The sequence below is a fragment of the Crocuta crocuta genome, unplaced genomic scaffold (genome assembly GCF_008692635.1).
Source record: "Crocuta crocuta isolate KB4526 unplaced genomic scaffold, BGI_CrCroc_1.0 scaffold16, whole genome shotgun sequence".
Lineage (NCBI taxonomy): Eukaryota > Metazoa > Chordata > Mammalia > Carnivora > Hyaenidae > Crocuta > Crocuta crocuta.
In genome coordinates, this window is record NW_027531893.1 from 4,006,068 (window position 1) to 4,028,426 (window position 22,359).

Below are 22,359 nucleotides of genomic sequence, written 5' to 3' on the forward strand. Positions count from 1 at the left end.
GTGTTTTTGTTTGTTTAAATTCCACATATAAGTGAGATTGCATGGTACTTCTCTTTCCCTGACCTATTTCACGAGCATAATGTCCTCAAGTTCCAATGTAGAAAGCCTTTTAAATGTCTGATAATTTACTTCAAGTCTAAGTGATAAAATGATATAATGATATAATGAGAGACTGTTATTAGAATTGAGTCTATAAGTCTACATTTAGCCTAGGTATTACCCTGGATCTTACTGTGCATCCAAAATTATATTCAAATCTTTTTTTTTCCCCCTGGGTATTCAAAGATAATCTCAATATTAAATATGCCTATACTTGTCAAAAAAATCATCCTTATATTTTAAGAACGTGTATGTGCCGTTTGGTTCTAAAGTGATGGTCACATGAAGAACTACATAGAAGTGAGTTTGGTATTGTGGTTACATTTAATAGAAATCTGCACTTTGGCACTGTGTCTAAGAATGAAGGGGTCTCTATCTAGCAGCACCTATATGGATAACTGTTGGAAATATAAGCCATGAGAAACACCGGAGAGTGTTACCGTACTCAAGAGTATAACAGAAAGAGGATAAGATGGACAGGTAAAGAAGTATATCAAGGGGTATAAAATCGGATTGTACACTTGAGGCCAGGCCAGGATAATGAACATGTCAAAAATGAATCCTTAAACTAATGTCTCATATTTGCAGAAAATTTTTATTCTAACTTTTAAAAATTATCATAAAAATCTAAAATATTTTATGATTTGACAAAACTAACAATTTAGTAGTGAACACTTAGATGTGAACTATAGAACAATTCTTTGATTTTGAAATTAATATTTGCTAAGCTAAATGAATTGACTTTTTCTTTTACACTCACAAAATATGCTGTAGATAAAATATGAGATCTGAGAGGAACCTCCAGTAAGATAAATTAGATGAAGAAAATGAATACCTTTTGTTTCAGACTCATTTACCCTTCAAATAAGAGAAACATCTAAAATACAATGCCTGGGGGCTCCTGGGTGGCTTAGTTGGTTAAGCGTCCGACTTTCGCTCAGGTCATGATCTCTCGGTTCGTGGGTTCAAGCCCCGCGTCGGGCTCTGTGCTGACTGCCAGCTCGGAGCCTGGAGCCTGTTTCAGTCTGTGACTCCCTCTCTCTCTGACCCTTCCCTGCTCATGCTCTCTCTCTCTCTCTCTCTCTCTCCTAGAAATAAATAAAACATTAAAAAAAATTAAAATACAATGCCTGAATGGCTCAGTAGGTAGAACATGTGACTCCTGATTTCTGGGTTGTGAGTTTAAGCCTCACGTTGGGCCTAGAGCTTACTTAAAAAAAATAGCTTTAAAACAAGGTGGGGGGGGCACCTGGGTGGCCCAGTCAGTTAAGTGTCCAACTCATGGTTTTGGCTCATGTCATGGTCTCACAGTTTTGGGGAGTTTGAGCCCCATGTTGGGGCTCTGCGCTGATGGTAAAGAGACTGCTTGGGATTCTCTCTCTTCTCTTTCTCTGTTTCTGCCCCATCCCCCTGCTCACTGTCTTTGTCTCTCTCAAAATAAATAAGCTTAAAAAAAAGTAAAATAAACAAAAAGGATAAAAAACAATAACAACAATAATAACAACAATTTTGGTACTATCTAGTATACCAAACCAACTTAAAGAAAAATTGAAAAAAGTCATAGGATGAATCAATAACTTACATAACAATTTAAGATATAAAAATATTTATCTGGTATAACTGAATTACTCTAATTAAATATCAAGAAATAACACGATATCATCAAATACCAACAGAAAAAAAAATACACATCAAATGATTCCAATTCCAAAATAGCCAATTAAAACTGAGTAGGTGTGGCAAACAAATAGCACATGCATTTTACAGCTATTTCAAATTATTCCAAGATCGATAGGACCCAATGAACTAGTTCCAGGGGCTTCTGTAGTCTAAGTGGTGACTCTCATCACTTCAGATAAGATATTTAGACACATAAATTTGGTTTTATAATTGGCTAGGAATATTTTTCTTAAAATGTGGTCATAATTATACGAATCATTATTTCTGATTTTTCCTTGTTTAGTTTCATCTACACTGAAGGTTTACTAAATTCTGACAAGCTATAGTACAAAATAATGGTACTTTGTCATAACACATAGAAATAATATATACAGGGAAGACAGGTGATTTAAAATTGACAGCTGAAATCTGAAGTTAATATAGGAATCATCATAAAACCTAGTGACCCTAAATCAAGGAACCTGATAGGAGTGATACGTCCTATATGTTCTTACACCTGTGCTCCTGTAATTTGTGAATTTGCCCCAGGACAACGTCTCAGGACATGACAGTGTCCAAGTGTAACGAAGAGTCAAGTCTTCCGAATAAAGAAAAAACAAAGCATCTTTTTAAAAACTAAAGCATACAATACTATATGTGGCCAGATAAAATAAAGTGAAAAGTTGAAGTCACTATCCAGATAACTTATTGATACTTATTGTTGGGAACTGATAAAAACACATGTAGCATTCATGCTGCTTCTAGCGTTCCTCTGCTTTTTACCTGGGCTCTGGTGAGGCTTTAGAAAGTGAATTTTAACTTGCACATGTATATGACTATGACTAACAGATGATTTGTCCCTTCCTTCAAAAAAAACTGAGCTCATTCTTTATTTCTAAAATTGTAAAACTCCTTTCTTTGCTAGGGCTCATTCCCACACCGGTTGTCATCTCACTGCAGGAAGATGCCTGTTCGTCCCTGCCTGGAGGGATGAATAGAGTACCTTGGTTTGTCCTTCTGATACATCAGTCACTATCACTCAGAAAATGAGATATGAAAATGACAGAAAACACCACAATAGCGAATTGACATATACTGGCATTGTGACACTCTGTCTTACACTAAAGCTTTCCCTCTGAAATTAAATATTAATTTTTTTGTAGATGGGAAATTGTCTGCAAAATAACAATGTCTTGAATTATCATTCCCCGAACAGATACGGAGTTTATTCATAGTTTCAATTGATGTGGTCTGAGAGGTTCTACAAAGTGAATAATAAAGGCCAAGGGTAGCGAGAGGACATCTGAGCACAATTCACAGACTTGCCATGTTCACTTCAAACAACGAGTCTGTGGGAGTGGATTTCTGAAGACAGAGATGGCAGTTCCCTTAAGGAACACCTGGCTGTCCCTAGAGAGCCAAGATTTTGAGCCTAATGACGTCCTCGTAATGATGCCATTAGTTTTTTACAATTGGCTGCTACCAAAGAAACTTTGACACTCTTCAGAAAACATCAGGGAGATGCCAAAAACAAGAAGGGGAAACTTAAGAGTTAATGCAGGTGGAGGGGGGAAGAAAATAACCCAAAACCTGACATTCATCTTCAAGAAAATTCTGTCATACTTATGCTCTTAAAATGTGTATAAACAATGTTTTTCCTTAAAGCACAGTACAAAATCTTGTTTTGCAACTATACTAAAAATTACTATAAGCTAAATTACTCTATGTTGTGTGTTACTAATTTAATAAGCACTTCAAGAGTAAAAGTCTATCTTGGTAATGAATTGTATTAAATTAGTAGAGCTAAAGATGTAATCCATCCTTAGTGATTCATGCTATCATTTTCTTGGGGAACCAAACCTAGAAGATTTATCTTATTGCTCAAAAATGTATTAGTGTTCAGACCCCAAAGGGAACTTAAATATATTTAACTGAAGTTTCTAATTTCTCAAATGAGATAATTATAGCCCATACGGATTATGCTCATGCTCAATGGCATGGAACAAACCACTAACATCAAACTTCCTACTCGTACCTGCCAATCTGTTCTGCTGTATCATGTGTTGCTCATGCTTGTATGAAGCTAAGAAAATGTCTAATGTGATGTCCTGTGATATGGCAACACTGGAAATGAGTATTATGAAAGGTCAGTCCCATATTTCATTTCTTTCTCTTTTCTTCCTTTTTTTAGAGAGAGATAGAGGGAGAGGGAGAGGGAGAGAGAATATGTGCGTGTGTGTGTGTGTGTGCGCGTGAGAGAGAGAGAGAGAGAGAGAGAGAGTGAGAGAGACAGAGAGGAGGGGCAGAGGGGGAGAAAGGGAGAGAATCCCAAGCAGGCTCCATGCTGAGCATGGAGCCCGACATGGGACTCAATTCCACAACCCTAGGATCATGAACTGAGCTGAAATCAAGAGTCAGACACTCAACCAACTGGGCCACCCAGGAGCCCTAGTTCCATATTTCATTTTGTCTGAATATCTGATGCCAGTTACCTTTAAGTTTTTTCAAAGCAGAAATTAGTTATCAACTATGATATTCCTATTCTCATCCTAGGGATTTTGTTTACATGAAATGTTTGGGTGAAGAAGATAAAAAGGCTACCATTTCAAAACAGTGCAGTAGGGAACTGTGGTGATAAATAGCTTTTCAAAGACATGGTGACAGATGCCATTAAAAGCCACAAGCTGTTAAATCTAGAGTCTCATGTATGCTTTGTTCTTGATTTCTAAATTTATCCCAGGTTGTTTTCAGAACTTAAAACACAGTCATGGGAGGTTGGTGATTAGAGAAACTATTTGAAGTTTCACAATCAGAACAGCTGGTCCAGAGATGGCAGAAGATGATGCTGAGTTTTACGAAGCAAATGCAAAATAGTAAGTGGAGGATGTTTTGGCAAGTAATGAGAGAAAGCATCAGAGACTTATTGCAAGTGTCAAATCACATTTAGGTTATATACTTTTTCCAGACCCCAGTGTTTCAACTGGTCCTCTTACCTCTAAGTGAAAAAGCTCTATGATTATTTGAGAAATATAGAAAGGAATAGATTTTTTTATTTCAAAAAACCATAAAGTTAATATATGACATTAGTATTAAAAGGGCAAGTCGCAAGTTCTAAGGGCATAAGATTGTCACCATCTCACACCTAAACTACCATAATAACCTCCTAACTGGCCTCCCTGAATAAATCTTCCTCCCTTAGAGTTTATTCTACATAGACAATACAGAGTGGCCAATTTTGACTCAGCCATCTAATTATTCTACCCCAAATCTCCCAAGACCTTTCATCACATTTAGAATAAAAATCAAACCCTTTCCCCTTGCCTTTATAGCCCTGAGATTGGACTCCTGACCAACCCTCTATCAGCACATTTCTGTCCCATATTTAGAACACAGTGGACTCCTTGCTGTTTATCCAACTTGCCAATTACCAATCAATTTCAAGACCTTTGCTCTTGATGTTTCCTTCCTCTCGAATAGTCTTCCCCCAGATATTTGTAAGCTTGGCCTTTAAACTTCATTCAAGTTCATGTTCAGATGTCACCTTCTCACCACCCTATCTGAAATAATTTCCATTGACTCTATCTCCTTATCCTACTTTAGTTTCCTTTAAAGTATAACATTACATGTATTTTGTTATGCATCTATTTGTTTTATTTACTATCTGTCTTGTGAACTTGAATGTAAACTCCATTAGATCAGATTCTTGTCTTTCTTGTTTATCTTATACTCTTAATGCCCCAAACAATACCTTGCACACAATAGCATTCAATAAATATCCCAGAGTAAAAATGAATAAAGATACTTTTATATTATATAATGTTGCCAATGTATTCCATCTGCTTCTGAAGTAGTTAAAGCTTAACTTAATCCAAATATAACAAGATTTTTAAGGGCTTGAGGAGGAGTCCTGTTTTATTCTTCTTAGTATTCCTAGAAACTATACTTATGTCCCAGGATTTATCTCTTGACATGGATGTAGCTCTGATATATTCATACCAATGTCTGTTATTGATGTCTTCTTTTGGACTATTACTTATTATCTTGGTATACCATTCTAAATTATATTAACTTCCTAGTGTTTCTTATGGAAAATGATAGATTTCCAATTGGGTCTCAAACATCATCTGTTTCAACAAGTAGAATACACACCACACTGGTTCTCCTTTCCCCAAAGCTTTCTCCTAATTTTTGTCCACAGCATACACCACACCAGCCCTGTGCCCTGATTCAGATGAAATCTTCAACTCTGACTGGTAAAGCAGAACAACCCCCAACAGGATCACCTCTCTGATTAGATCAGAAACAGGGCTATACACTTCTAAGATACACTCTTAAAAGCAGGAAATTATATTATTGTCATAATGTTTCATTTATTTAAAGTGACAACATGTATTACTAGTTAGCAGTTAACACATTTCTTACTCTCTTAAGCCAATTTGTATGCTATCTCAAATTCATTGCATATTCTAAACAACATATTACTCAAATCGAAATTGATGAAGTCTATATGACACTTCTTTAAAAAGGAAGGCAGCTGCTACCATTCTGGCAGTTATAGGAGGTTCCTATAGCTGCAGGAAGGTTAGCCTGAGGCTAACAATTGCCTTTCCCCAGGCGTTTATGTTGTAAGATCTTGATTGGAGGCCATATTTTTGTTTTCATATTGTGTTTCTTCAAGGTAAATAGAAAGGAATACTTAAATGGTTTAATTTAGGGTAAATTTTACTAAGAGGCTAAGATATTTCTAAAGGTGGCTTGCCAAAAGGGCTGAATGCAATGAAAACCACAAAGTTTTATATCTGGTTCAATATCATCGATGTCCTCACTACCCTCTCTTCTTGCTGAGACACTGGAATGCTCTCTCAAAGATGAAGAATTATTATATAGGCCAGTTCTGAGGCTTAGTATTAATGCCAAATACCATTTTCCATGTTTGTAGTTTTTGTCATCGTATGTGAGCTTTGTCTATTTTGACTGTCCTTCCAGGTACATGTTCACTCTCCCCCAACCCTGCTTTATGCCCTGGGAGACTGACCTCTATGACCTCTATGGATTTCACCAATGGGATCGTTTGTGCTACAGTTAAGACTAGAGATAAAGAGCATTAGTAGAAATTCCAGTAGAGTTAGGAGAATAAGGTAAATCCTGGTTCTCTTCTGTGGGGTCTTCTTGGCTGGCTATATCTCATGACATACTTCTCTCTCTCTCTCTCTCTCTCTCTCCCCCCCCAGCTCCCCCCTCCCCTCCGCCTCCCTTATTCTATGAATCCCTCTACTCACTACTTAGGCTTCAGTATGAATAACATCATATTCAGTATGCTATATAACCATATAACATATTGGTTATATGTCCTAAAGCTAGCACAAGGACAGTCCATTACTACCAGTATTTTCCTTATTGGTTTCCTGCCCATATCTTGGTAAAATGGTATATTTATTAAACTCTCCTGCAATTACTCAATATGAGGGTCATGTTGGAAACCTGACACCATCATCCAAGGCTAGTCAAGGGGAAAAGTAAAAGACAAATCTTCTGCTTGTTGCAGAGCCCTAAAGAACCATTTCTGCAGGGCACCTGGGTGGCTCAGTCCGTTAGGCATTCGACTTTGGCTCAGGTCATGATCTCATGGTTTGGGCATTCTAGCCCCACCTCAGGCTCTGTGTTGACAGTTCAGATCTTGAAGTCTACTTCAGATTCAGTGTCTCCCTCTCTCTTTGCCCTTCCCCTGCTAACACCCTGTCTCTCTCTCACACACAAAAATAACCATTAAAAAGAAATTTTTTAAAAAAAGAAATTTTTCTGATCATAACTTTCTCCTAGGAGTCCCCACTTGACTCTGAAGCAGGAATGTTTTCACATATATATAAGAAATAAAAATCAGACTTATGGAAGTACAGATGACTAACAAGGTGATTAAAATACTATTTGGTGAGATATGTACTTTGACAAATTTTAGCCAGTTTAATTTTTAATCATCTTTTGAGATTCTATTTCCTTGCTAATTTCAGGCAAGTTTGGGAAAGTGACCTTAAATGTAATAACTTTAAGGTATACCACTCCTCTTCCTTCTCTTCCTTAGGACACTGAGTTTAAGATGATGTATAGTATGAATACTTAGGACGCATCAATTAGTCTGGAAATGACAAAGTTTGCTGTTTTAAAAATATTTTTTTAAAGATTTTATTTTTTAAGTGATCTCTACACCCAATGTGGGGCTTGAACTAACAACCTGAGACCAAAAGTCACATGCTCCACTTCTAAGCCAGCCAGGAGCCCCTAAAAATATTTTTATTCACTGATTCAAATAAGCTATATTCTGTTCAGCTATGATAAACTCATATATGTATTTTTCAAAGATAATGTTTTTATATTTAGTAAAATTATTTTGTTATTTAAAATTTTTTCTTTGGTATGTTTTAATATAATTTATTTTTTTTAAATATGTTTATTTATTTTTGAGAGAGAGATAGAGACAGAAGGCAAGAGGGGGAGGGGCAGAGAGAGAGGGAGATATAGAAACTGAAGCAGGCTTCAGGGTCCAAGCTGTCAGCACAGAGCCTGACCCAGGGCTCGAACCCACAAACTGTGAGATCATGACCTGAGCCTAAGTCTGGTGCTTAACAGACTGAACCACCCAGGCAATCTGGTGTGTTTTAATTTTACACTTTTATTATTAATTTATAGATTTACTTCATTTTAGAGAATATGAATGACTGATGTCTTATTTTTGGGAATTCTATGAGTTTATATTTGTTCTTTAAAATAGGATCAGTTGTGGCTTATTTTCCATGAAGGCAGAACATGAATGCTTATAGCTGATAAAATGTGAAATATTTAAAACAGACTTACTAAAGAGCACCTCCCTTTTAAACTAATTGTGAACTAAGACAGACATACAGTAGATGAAGAAAAAGTACTATCTTTATTAATAGTAAAGGCTAGATTGGAAGTCACAAAATACTACAAACCCTATAATTTATGAGCTAATTCTTTTCCTGTAATATAGATTACAGGGCAACACAGTGGAGTTTTAGTTTATAGGACAAGTAAACTCACCTAAGTAAATATTGAAAGTCCTAAATTGGCACTGTGAATAAAAAAAACACATTTTATTTAGCTTTTGAAAGTGGTAAAAGTTCTTCGAAACTCAATTCTATATTTAAAAACTTGGATAAAATCTTAAATTCGGCAGATCATCTTTTTTTTCCCCTGAAGTGTATCTAGCTATCTAGAGTCAACTTATTTATCCATCCTTTTTATTCACTTTTTAAAATGTTTATTTTTAAGAGAGAGAGAGAGAGAAAGTACACATAGAGGAGGGGCAGAAAGAGAGGGGGACAGAGGATCTGAAACAGGCTCTGCGCTAATAGCAGAGAACCTGATGCAGGACTCACACTTAGGGACTGTGAGACTGTGACCTGAGTGGAAGTTGGATGCTTAACCGACTGAGCCACCAGGTGCCCCTTCTTCATTTTTTAAAAATAACATAAAATCAAATAAAACTTTATCATTGAAAACTTAAAAAAAAGATAAATCAATATATTTCCATGTCAAATACAGAAAATCATTCTAAGAGTTAACCATGATGAATTTAATGTTTAGCCTTTCAGGCCTTTTTGCGTGTATTCATGTATTCACATTCACATACCTAAAGATACATATATAGTTTTTCTTTGTATTTGTTTCCTATGATTTTTTTTTTTGCAACCTTCTTAAACTTAACATTTTGATTGAGAGGTTTAGTGGTTTACTGGAGAGACAAGGCACAGTTTTTTTGTTTTTTTTTATTTTTTTAATGGTTCTTCTACAATTTAGGGCCTTGAGGCAGAGAAGGAATTATCTGAATGGATCTGATGGTGAGTCTTTTCTACCCTGTTCAAAAGGGAGTAGTCTGGAATTAGAAATTATAGCTAGGGGTTATGTTTCTTCCCAGAAACATGGACTTTCTGATCAACCTGTTGAGATCAGCATTAACAGCCTTTGACACTGGTATTTGCCCTCCTCAGGCCTGCTGTTAATCCCATAATAGCCATTTTAATATAATTATTTCCTTTTTCATTAAATTTACTCTTCTTTCATCCTTTTCTCTGTTACTAAGTATAACTGCCCTCTTTTTCCAGTTATATCCTTGTTTTCTTTATAGTTGTAGTTATCACTCTTTCCCCGTGTAGTTCAAGATTTCAGCAAGTAACCATGAAGGGAAGAGTGCCTGGGTAGCTCAGCTGGTTGAGTGTCCAACTCTTGATTTCGGCTCAGGTTATGGTCCAAGGGTCATGCGATCTGGCTCTACATTGAGTGTGGAGCCTGTTTAGGATTCTCTCTCTCCCCCTCTGGCCCTCTCCTGTGCTTGTGTGCACATGTACTTGCTCTCTCTCTCTCTCTCTCTCTCTCTCTTTCTCTATCTAGCAAAAACAAAAACAAACAAACAAACAAAAAACATGAAGGGAGATTCAAGAAGTTTTAAGTCCCAGTTGCTTGGTTTTCCATTATGTACTGTTTCCTATTTTGTTCAACTTTAGTTAGCCTACAATGAATAAGATTGAGGGGAAATACCCAGCCCTTCTTTCCTCCATCAAAAATGAGAGGTTTACTATTGTACACATGGGGAGGAATATTATATATGAAGTTCTTGATGTAAGGAAGTAAACAACAAGATTTTATTTTTTTTAACAAGATTTTAAATGACCTGTAGATGCTGTGAGGAAAAAAAAATATGTACGCATGGCAAAAATTTTTAAAGTTATTAAACTGAGGGGCACCTGGCTGGCTCAGTTGGTAGAGCATGTGACTCCTGATATCTGAGTTGTGGGTTCAAGCTCCACAATGGGTATAGAGATTACTAAAGAAAATAAAGTATTTTTTTGGTTTGTTTTTAAGTGTATTTATTTATTTTGAGAGAGAGAGAGAGAGAGAGACAGAGAGACAGAGAGACAGAGAATCCCTGGGTGGTTCCTCACTGTCAGCCCAGAGCCCAGCATAGAGACATGATCCCACAAATCGTGAGATCATGACCCGAGCCAAAATCAAGTCAGAAGCTTAATCGACTGAGCCACCCAGGTGTCCCCCAAAAATAAAAGCTTAAAAACAACAAAGAAAGCTAGGTCTGGCGGTTTGAATGCAACGAAGACGGAACGGAATGCAGGCACAGGCTGTGGACGTGGCCCTGCCAAGGGTGGAAGACGGCAGTGAACATCTACTCAACATCAGTCCCCAGCGATAACCTAAAGCAACATGACATGCTGTCCTGGATCAATGAGTCTCTGCAAAGGAGTCTGAGGAAAATTGGCCGCTTGATTGTGCTCAGGGGTGGCCTACTGCCAGTTTATGGACATGCTGTTCCCTGGCTCCATGACCTTGAAGAAAGTGAAATTCCAGGCTAAGCTGGAACACGAACGTATACAGAACTTCAAAATATTACAAGCAGCTTTTAAGAGAATGGGTGTTGACAAAGTAATTCCTATGGAAAAATTAGTAAAATGAACGTTTCGGGACAAGTTTGAATTTGTTCAGTGGTTCACGAAGTTTTTCAATGCAAACTATGATGGGAAAGCCTCTGACCCTCTGACCAGGTGGAAGAACTGCAGCGGCCCCTCCCCTTCCTGCCCCAGCTGGAGCAAACCTAGGAAACCTCTCAGCACTATCAGTGCAGCTCCACAGAGGCCTATTGCAACATGCAGAACTACTGCAGACCCTAAGGCTGGCGTGTGGCAGGGGAGGGTGGGGGTGGGTGGGTGAGGAAGAATCCCGGTGTGGGCGCTGGGGACCACAAGCAGCTGAACTGATGCAGCAGGTCAACATATTGAAATTCACCTGAGAAGACTTGGAGACAGAGAGAGATTTGCACTTTGCAAAGCTAAGAAACACTGAATTGATTTGCTAGGAGAATGAGGTGGTAGTGGGGAGTAGCCCTGTATTGCAGAGGATTGTGGACATTTTCTATACCTTTATGAAGGCTTTGTGAGACCTGGAGAAGGGGGCCCACAGGAGGAACAGAAGAGTATTAACAGCCTGGACCAGCAGGGAAACATCTGAATTCTTCACTCCAAACCATGTGCTTAACTGTAAAATACTCCTTTTGATTATCCTTGGAGGACTCACTGGTTTCTTTTCATGAGCAGTAAGTACCTCTTTTTGAAGTACACTCTGCAGAAGTTTCACTCTTTTCCAAAGAGTTTGAATTAGGATCTGCCACCTTGTAGCAGAGCAGTATTAACATCTAGCCGCTCATAGGGGGAACGGAGGCTGGCCATGAGACTCCCCGTGTGGACGGTGGTAACACCGATTGCTGGAGAAGGGTGTTTTTATGTAATATGCTGAGGTGCAGACCTCAGCAGAGAAATGCAAAGACTGGTATAAATTTCAAGCTAAATGTGAAATCTTGGCAGAGAACATTTTAATAAATAAATGCCTTAAGAGTATTTAAAATATGGGGCGCCTGGGTGGCTTAGTCGGTTAAGCGTTCGACTTTCGCTTAGGTCATGATCTCGCGGTTCGTGGGTTCGTGTCCCGCGTCGGACTCTGTGCTGATGGCCAGCTCAGAGCCTGGAGCCTGGTTCAGTCTGTGACTCCCTCTCTCTCTGACCCTCCCCTGCTCACGCTGTCTCTCTCTCTCTCTCTCTCTCTCATAGAAATAAATAAAACATTTAAAAAAAAAGAGTATTTAAAATATGCTTCCATATTGCACAATATACAATGTAATATGACAGGAGATTTTACGTGCTTGATATTGTTTCTGGAGAGGAAGGGCCAGACTTTTGGACCTTTGGAATCTGCTGTTCACAGGCCTTGAATCCGCAAATGCCTAGACTTTAACCCAAAAGGACAGTTTACAAAGTTGTACTATAAAGCCATCTGGTGTCCTTAACCAAATGTATCCCTACTTTAAGAAGCAAGAGGCATTGTTGCCTGGACAAAGAGTGTGTGTTTCAGCCCTGCCATATTTGAATTGGAAATTGGATTTCACTGAACATTTTCTCTAACAGTTTTTCTACTTATCCCTGAAACTTTTATGTATTGTGTTTTTTGAGAAATGAGGTATGTCCAGTTTTTACATCTATTACTACTTCTGGGGACTTGCTCACATATCTGGGATTTAAATGGGATTTATATCCTATTCTACTGTCCCGTAAGTTTTCATTTAACATGTTTCTCTTCTCTGCTTCCCTTGTACACTGGGGACTCCTCTATGGCTCTTTAAAGTTTGGTGCTTAGAATGTAAGTTCAGCAGTCAGGTGGTCACGCTGCAAGTTCTTTCTAGACTTCTGGCAAAGGAAGTGACCAGTTAGGGCCATTGCTACCCTGGGATCTGCAAGGCTCAGGTGTTCTCAGTACCTGCTGTCCACAGCCCTCCATGGCTACCAGAATACTTAGCAAGTGCACTACTCTATTTGAAGATAAAATACACTAGATAAAATTATCTAAATGATAATCTTCTTCTGCAGAAAACACAGTACTGTGTTCGAATCAATTATAATATTTAAAATATTCCTTCCTTAACTCTTACTCATTTGCTTTGTCCCTAGCCTATTCAGCTCCATTGTTTGGCAGAATTCTGTAAATTGTGTGTCACCCACTAGTGAGATTATTCAGTCCCTGATGCATTTGTATTGATTTGTTTCTGGTGGTACCTTGTCCTAAAATGTATGTGGGAAGTAGATGTTTTATGATAAAATTGTGTAGGGCATGCTCTGTATGGAGTGCAGAATAAAACTCAGATTCAGTGAGTAGCAATGCCAAAAAATGCAAGTAACTAGCCATTGTTCAAATAACAGTAGCGTTTTAGACTTTTCTTGCCCTAAAATTCCATTTTATTGGGAACCCATTTTCCATTTGGTCTTTCTTGACAGGGTTTTTTTTTTTTTTTCTACGTTAAACATTTTCTAAATGAAAGTCTGTATGTGAAAAAAACTATTAAACTGATATAAAATAAAATAAAATGTAAAGTTTTCTGATCTGTCACTCTCATCTTCCAAGCTCCTGTTTGCAGCCATTTTTAAAATTTTCTTGTATATTTCCAGAAATTCCTAATATTTATGTTCATAATATATAAACAAGTATACATAATCATATATTTACATGCACACATTTTCCATATAGTTACACATACACAAATAGATGTATATTTATATATGCATACACACGTACTAACCTGTATTTACTTTTTACTTATTTTATTCTAGATTTGTTTTTTCCCCTATCTGTACTCCTAGATCTACCTTATTCTTTGTAATTAATAAATCATAATTTAATTCATGGGATTATCATAATTAATTCCTTAAGCCTTGAATTTATATTGATTCCAATTTTGCCATTAAAAACAATGCAACAAGTATATATATATATATGTGAATATCCTCATGCATTTTGGTCAGTATAAACTTTGACAGGCTTAGTAATCTACTCTTCATTGATGTATTAGGACTTCTGTATGTATAATGTTTTGAAGCCTTAACTTTTCAGTTAGATAAATATAGATATACATATCCATATAGATATACATATCTGTATCTCTGGTATTTATCACTGCTTTTTATGATAGGTCTTCACCTGACTGCTTTCAATGTATGAAAGAGAAGGCATTAAACTTCTTATTAATACCCACACTTACCCCTGTGTGGACACCAATCTACATCTATTCATTGCATTGAAATATGAGGTTTAATTAATTTATTTTAATTCATTTATTTATTGAAAGAGAGAGAGAGAGAGAGAGAGAATGAGCTGGGGAAGGCCAGAGAAAGAGGGAGAGAGAGAATACTAAGCAGGCTCCCAATTGTCAGTGCAGAGCCCGACATGGGGCTCGAACCCATAAACTGTGAGATCATGACCTAAGCAAAACGAAAAGTCGGACACTTAAGTGACTGAGTCACCCAGGCACCCCAGCATTGAAACAAGAGATTTCAGATGAACAAACCATGTCTGCATCATGGCTTTTTTTTTTTTTGTAACAACAGAGTTCTTCATAAGAGTTCATAATGATCTGTTTCCAATTATAAACATTTTTCCTGAAAATTCTTAGATTTCAATGTATTCTTATATAAGAGAATGAAAATAAATATTCTCAGGAATTTCTTTATAGTTTTAGAATATGGTCAAATACCCCCTGAGTCATCCTGTAAAATGCTGAATTAAAAATTAAAGGAGTTCTTCAAATTTCAGCATCTGTCTCCATATTCTTTTTACTGTAGGCACAGGATGAAAGGGGTCCTTGGTCTCCCTTCCATTCCAGGGCTCTTGTTTATTTAATTCTGCTTTCCCCAGTGGCATGTTTCCTCCGGCTCACCTCAGATTATGTTCCAGTTCTGCCCCTAACCTACACTGTTTGCACTTTCTCCTTTTCTCTCAGAAAAGACCACTTTTTCTTTGATGCCAATTATGACAGTATTTTTTTTGTGGAAATTTATGTTTTTATTGGGGACTTATAATTTATCAGAAGCTTATTATGAGCAGTAGAGTGTTTAGTTCCTATTCTTAACTTATAGAGGGGGAAATCTAAGCTTAGTGAAGTTGAGTAACTTTGTCCAGTGTCCCTATAGCCTCTCTTTAAATCACCAAATCCAACCCACAAATGTCATGTATCCCATGTATTAACAGTGGGTGGTAAGACAGAAGACCTCTAAGTTCAATTCTAGAGATTCTTAGAGGCAACACTCTCACTTGACTCCCTGAAAGTGCCTGAAAGTGGTGCATAGGCAACTATGGGGTTTCCTGAAGATTCTCTGTTTCTGCTTGGAGAACAAAGAAACTCTTAGTTTTCAATCCCAGATGGTGATAGTAAATTGTCTCTGCTCACAGAGAAGGAACTAATTTCATATGTAGACCAGTGTCAGGAACAAGATGAACCCCATGTATTTGTCTCCATTTGGTTGTTTGAGCTAGTTTTTAGGAAAAGTGTAATTCATGAAGTATATATTTTCCCTGAAATACAATAACTATGCCTTTGTGCATGCCATGCAAATTAAGCATGTACACATATGTGTCTGTGTACATATAGAGGCTTTATAAATATAAATACATTGACAGGTAGGTAAAACCATAGATATAGATACAGGGAATGGGCCTAGAGAGTACGGAACAATAGTTCAAAGCATGCCTTCTGAGTCAGACCACTTGGTTTTGAATCTCAACTCTCTAACAAGTTTCTTATTTTGAAATTCAATTTATAACTTATCTGAAGTACAGTCAAAAGGCAGAAATAAACAATACAATACAATACAACACAACCAAACAAAACCAAACCTAAAAAGGAATGAAAACAAAACTTTGAAGGCTAATAGCCTGGATTCAGATCAGAGTCCTACTTACCAGAAATAAGATATTGGATAACCTTTTTCACTTTTGTTCTTCACTTTCTGAATCTGTAAAAAAAGAATAAAATTCCAGTCACCTTAACTATCTTTGAGAAATAAATAAGAGTATAACTTAGAAGTTTACCTGGTACATTATAATGTTAGAAATGTTAGCTATTTATTTTGCCATCAATCTATTCAGAAACCAGGAGACAGAAAGCTCTGTTGACTGAAGGCTTCAGGTTTAGCATATGCTTTGGAAAAGCAGATTGGACAGATTGCAGTCCCCACTGTAAGTGTTTTCTACTAGAGTATGAATGAATATGCAAGGAGGGGTTAAACTGAAGGTCTCTGACATGGATAACTCTAAAATTCTAGTAGTGAACAGTGATACAAGTACTTATAAAACAAGAACAAAAGAAAATGTGACTGAATTATAATACCTGCTGAAAACACAAGAAATAGGTTGTATGACTGACTAAGGAAGGTTCAGTTTCAGCAAGGTAGTGGAGTCAAACACTAAAAGCAGATGGGAGTTTATATCCAACTCTTGTTCTGGCTAGGCTGGCTTTGAAAATTAAGGTTAGTTCAAGATCATAGATAATCTGCTCTCTCAAATGTGATATCCTATGAAAGCGGTAATATGGGATCCACTGGGTAAGCAAGGTATTGTCAGAAATAAATGTTATCTGGTAAAAATGTAATTATCAGATATGTCCTAAGAGCATCTGGTTTTGGATATGTGGTCACCATGGACTCCAGTCAACTACCACTGATAAGAATTCATAGTAAACGCTAAGATGTATAAGAATCCATAGTAAATTCTAATAACTCTTTTAATCATTCCCCCCAAAGTGATTAATTCAAAATAATTTTTTAAAATTTTGTGTCAACGGCATAAAAGTTGTAAGGTCATTATATAATTTTACAAAGAAATGATGTATCTAATAATAGTAACTCAATACTGTTATTTCTCCATCAGTGAAATTTTTAAAAATATAACTTTATATAAATGTTTACTCTAAATAAAATTGCTATTCTGAAAGAATTAAATTGGGGGATAATTTTGATGTCAACCTTTTATATTTTGCCTCTTTCAGAAGTAAAACAATGTAAGCAAATTAACAGTATGTTAATATATTCTAATTTAATTCTCTCAACACCCCATAGGTGACAATTATAAAAATTATGATATGGATGCACAAAATATTTTTGTATATTTGTATGTGTAGATAAAAGTGTATATATTTATTTAAATTTTTTTTTAATGTTTATTTATTTTTGAGAGAAAGACAGAGTGCAAGCGGGAGAGGGGGAGAGAGAGAGAGAGACAGAATCTGAAGCAGGCGCCAGGCTCTGAGCTTTCAGCACCAACTGTGAGATCGTGACCTAAGCCAAGTCGGATGCTTAACCAACTGATCCACTCAGGCGCCCCTATGTATTTGTTTTTAATATATTGGGATAAAATATACTTTCTTATATACAACTTTGCAACCTGCTATTTTACTTAAAAAAATAAAAACAAAAAAAATCACTTCTCATCCTAAAGCATACTTTTAGATCTATTTGCTCCTGGTAATTATTTTTAATAATTTTATAATTTTTCTCTTATATGAATAATACACAATTTATTTAACCATTCCCTAAGTGGATATAGATCTTATTATACTATATTGTAACATGTGACTGTTATAAACAATGTTGCAATGAACATTCATATATATGCAAAAATTCTGAATATTTCTGTAGGAATCAACTTTTCAGGTAAAGTATCACTCTACTATCAATAATTCTGTGTATTAACACTATATTTTTAAATATACTAACATATAAACAATTTAAACTCTTTTAATTTTCAGTAACATTTGGTGATTTTGTTGGGCATCTCTGTTGATAAATTATAGTTTATTTCTTTAAATCAACTGCTTCCATCTTTTCTTTGTCCTGCTAGTTTTCTGTACTTTAGGAAATCTTTATATATTGATCTTTTGCCTTCTATATTTGCTGTGAACATTTCCCCCCCAAATGTTGTTTGTCTATGAGACATATTTTTTTTTAATTTTTTAATGTTTTTTATTTATTTCCAGGAGAGAGAGAGAGACAGCGTGAGCAGGGAAGGTCAGAGAGAGAGGGAGTCACAGACTGAAACAGGCTCCAGGCTCTGAGCTGGCAGTCAGCACAGAGCCCGACGCGGGGCTCGAACCCACGAACCGTGAGATCATGACCTAAGCGAAAGTCGGACGCTTAACCGACTAAGCCACCCAGGCGCCCCTGTCTATGAGACATATTTAAATACAGAGTATATCTTCATGTTTATGTAAGCAAATCTGTTGGCCTTTTTGTTGATAGCTTCTGACTTTCATTTTGCCCTTCCTAACAAAAATAAAATTGAGTGGCATGAACTCTGAATGAAAAAGTCAATGGTGAACACTTCCACAAAGCAACTATAAATTAGTGAGTGGGGTTATAATTCTTGTAACATTAGTATTCTATCAAAGACATATTAGCAAGAAAAGACATGCAGACTGACAGTGTGTTCTCACTGCTGATCACACACTGCCATTTGAAGATATGTCTATACAAATCTCATAAGGGCTAGCTGCTTTAACATTTTAGAATAATAATTAGCATATGCTTTATATATAAATCTTGTTCTTTCACATTTAAATTGATTCATCTTTTGATGTGCTAATGTTTTCCAGAACTACAAACTATAAGAACATACCTTAGCATATTTTTTTTCTTAGAGGTATCTATTTACAAAATATTAGAAAGTATTTTTCAGGGCAAATTTATTCATGCTCCTGGTTAATTATGCATACATTGTGCCCTCACTATGTCTGTCCTTTTGAAGGAAAACAAAAATGGATCTGATGATGCTATATTAGCATAAGGTGCTATCTTATTCCACTTGGGCTACTATAACAACAATACAAAAGACTGGGTGGTTTATACAGATAAATTTCTTATAGTCTGAAGGCTGTGAAATCCAAGATTAAGGTACCAGCAGATTTAGTACCTGGTGAGAACCTACTCTGGATGGTTTTCTTCTTGCTGTGACCTCACCCAGCAGAAGAGTAAGATAGTTCTCTGAGGTCTCTTTTATAAGGGTAATAATTCCATTCACGAAGACTTTACTTTCACGGCCTAATCGCCTTCCAAAGTTCCCACCTCCCATCATAGTGGGGAGTAGGTTTCAATATAAGAATTGGGAAGGGAGTGGTGAACACAAACATTCAGTCTAAGTGCTAGAAAAAGCATTTATCTCTTCTTTAGCGTGTTGCTAATGTTTACTTGATGATCACAGGAAGAAATGTTAACTATAACCTTTAATAATTTGCAAATGGAGAAAACAAACTCACTCCAGGTTATCTTATTCATGGTCAGGTATTTTTATTTATTTTGCTTTTTTCACCATATGAAAATAAGTTCATAAATAACCAACATAATTTGAACACTGATTCTGTGAAGGGAAAAATTACACTGGACAAAATTAGTCAGGCAAGGAAAATTTTAAAGGCTATTGTGATAGGGGAGAGAGGTTGGAACTGAGTCTAAACTTAACTCCTATGTAGTAGAGGGTGGGAATATTCCTTAGGGCTGGAGTTGGCAAGTGGAAATTTATTGGAGAATGTTATAGGTCATCTGTGTTTGCTCAATTGGCTTATCCAAAGGAAAAATAAGCTTGTCATAGCTTTAGAACAGAGGGCAGTTTCACAACTTGGAGCAAGGAATCTGCAGAAGTTAGGTCTCTACTCTCTCACAGAAACTGAGAGATAAGAGTACTGTCACCTTTGATGATTATATTTCAAATAAATGCATCTCACTTTGAAACGCCCAGAGTTCGAGAGACCCCAAAAACAGACCACCAGAGACCAGAGTCAAAGCCAATCGGCAAGGGTCATTTATTTGCAGGTTCGAACCCGGACCTCCACGCACTCGTCGCCTGTGACGCTGAGAGGCCCCGAACAAAGTCTTTGCAGCCTTTTTATAGACAGGAGTAAACAAGTCGTGGGGANTTTTGGCTCTTCAACTTCCTTGAGAAAACCCTTCCTTGATTGTAAAATTTACAAGAGGCTTTTAAAAAGATTTACATCTCAACAGGGCAGAGAAAGAATTTACAATTACAAGTTTTCTAAAGTAAATGCTCTACGAAAGGGAAGGTCTGCGGCCTAGAGTCAGGAAGAAGCTTTGTCTATAGTGAAGAGGAAGGGGAGCATTAAAGGCATCTTGACTGATACAAACTGAGAATCTCAAAATAAAAGATCTTCCAAGTGATGCCCCTTGTAACCTCAGCATGAGATTCAAATCCCTCTTCCTAAGGGATGTTTAAGTATCAGCTATATTCAGAGGTATGCATATTGAATTTCAGTCATTGGAAGGGTGTTGATTTTTGGTTTTTTGATTGAGTGAACATGTTTGGCTGCAATTAATCTTTCACAGAGTGTAGCACTAAATAGTAAAAACAATTTATCCTGCTAAATTAAATAAATAATTTATTCTAGTTTAATAATAATTTAAACAATTCATTCCAAATTGTTTTACTAAACATTAAAAAAATTATACTTCACTAACACTTTTGATATCTTAAATGATGCAAGCTGTGTCATTTGTATTTACTTTGAAAAACCAGGTGGCTGTGGTATTGTACTTTTAATCATCTTAGCCTATTTTTTTCCCTCAAAATTGCTTTTCAACCAAGTAAAATTATTTGGTTTTATCTTAAGATGTTTTATAGCCTCAAATGTTAAAATCTAACTCTTCATATTTTTTACTGGGTTGTAAATTAGATATGTGACTTCTAATGATACTTTTTCAATTGATTATGGATGATTTAATAAAAACTAAATAACTAGAAATATATAGTCAATAATAAATTTGGCATTTGCTGGAAATGTCTAAGAGATGTGGTATCAAAAATAATGTGTTAGAAATGACACCTCCCTAGGGCAGTGTAACAATAGACTGAAAGTTCACAGCATTCATTGCAGCAATTATCACACTTACTGTGCCTTTAAATGTGTCTTCACTTATAAATCTTTAGGCAATTAGCTTTAACAACACCAGCATATTTTCACCTATCAAACACCTCCACATTTTTCTAAGCTATTATAAAATTTAAGCACCTTCCAGCGCTTGAAAAATATTACACATTAAAACTAGAAAGAAAGAACAATAAGTGGATATATTTATATTCTGTAATGTAAAAGAGACAGAAGTAGTTAAAGGATTAAAAACATTAACATCTAATATTTGTCAAGGAAGCCAAGAATATTCCATGTAAGAGAAGACAATAATTGGGGCTGAGAAAATTGAAACAGGATCCCTATCTCATTCCACTTAAAATAATTAACTCAGGCACACCTGGCTGTCTGTCAGTGGAGCCTTTGACTCTTGACCTTAGGGTTGTGGGTTTGAGCTCCACATTGGGTGCAGAGAAAACCTTTGAACTAAATAAAATAATATAATTTTTAAAGAAAATCTTAAAAAAGGTTAACTCAGAATAAAGACAAATATAAGAAGTGAAACCAGAGAGATCTTAGAAGAAACATAGGGAGAAATTTTCTGGACATGGTTCCTGACAATGATTTTTTTTTTTTGATATGACATCTAAAACACAAGCCACCAAATTAAAATTAAGCAAATGGAACTATCAGACTAAAAAGCTTTTGCACAGCAAAACAGATGATTAATAAAATGAAAAGACAATGGAATGGAAAAATATATTTGCAAACTATACATCTGATAAGGGGTTTAAGAAAAAAGCAAGCAAGCAAATGGTTTGGTCAAATAATGGGCAAAAGACCTAAAGAGACATTTTTCTAAAGAGGATATTCAAAGGGCCAACAGGGAGTGAAGGAGGATGCTCACCATCACCAATTATTAGGAAATGCATATCTAAACCACAATGAGATATCACTTCACACCTGTTAGAAGGGTTATCATCAAAAAGACAAGAGATAACAAATGCTGATGAGGATGTAGATTCTGGTTATGCGCAAGTTCTGAGATCACCCTCTGGTACCCAAAATATGACCTACAACCTAGGAGTTTTCCTATAAATCCTAATGAAACACAGCATATTCCTAAAAGTGTTTAAGTAGAAAAGCATATTAAAAAATATTTAATGGCTTTCAAAACATAGTTTATTGATGTGGGGTACAAAGGCAAAGCAAAGAAAAAATAAACTTCCTTACAGCTTATAGCCCATTGACAAGTACTTGGGACAGAGTCACCATCCTCAAGGACCTCAACTTCTTCAATGTTGATACTTTGCTACAGGCAAAAAAAAAAAAAAAAAAAAAAAAAAAAA

General features: G+C 36.2%; 1 pseudogene; it reads left to right on the top strand.

Annotated features, from left to right (window-relative positions):
• The window catches only part of LOC144239179 (microtubule-associated protein RP/EB family member 1 pseudogene), a 139,916-nt pseudogene extending 128,126 nt beyond the window's left edge, over positions 1 to 11,790 (top strand).
• Positions 11,791 to 22,359: the final 10,569 nt, after the last annotated feature.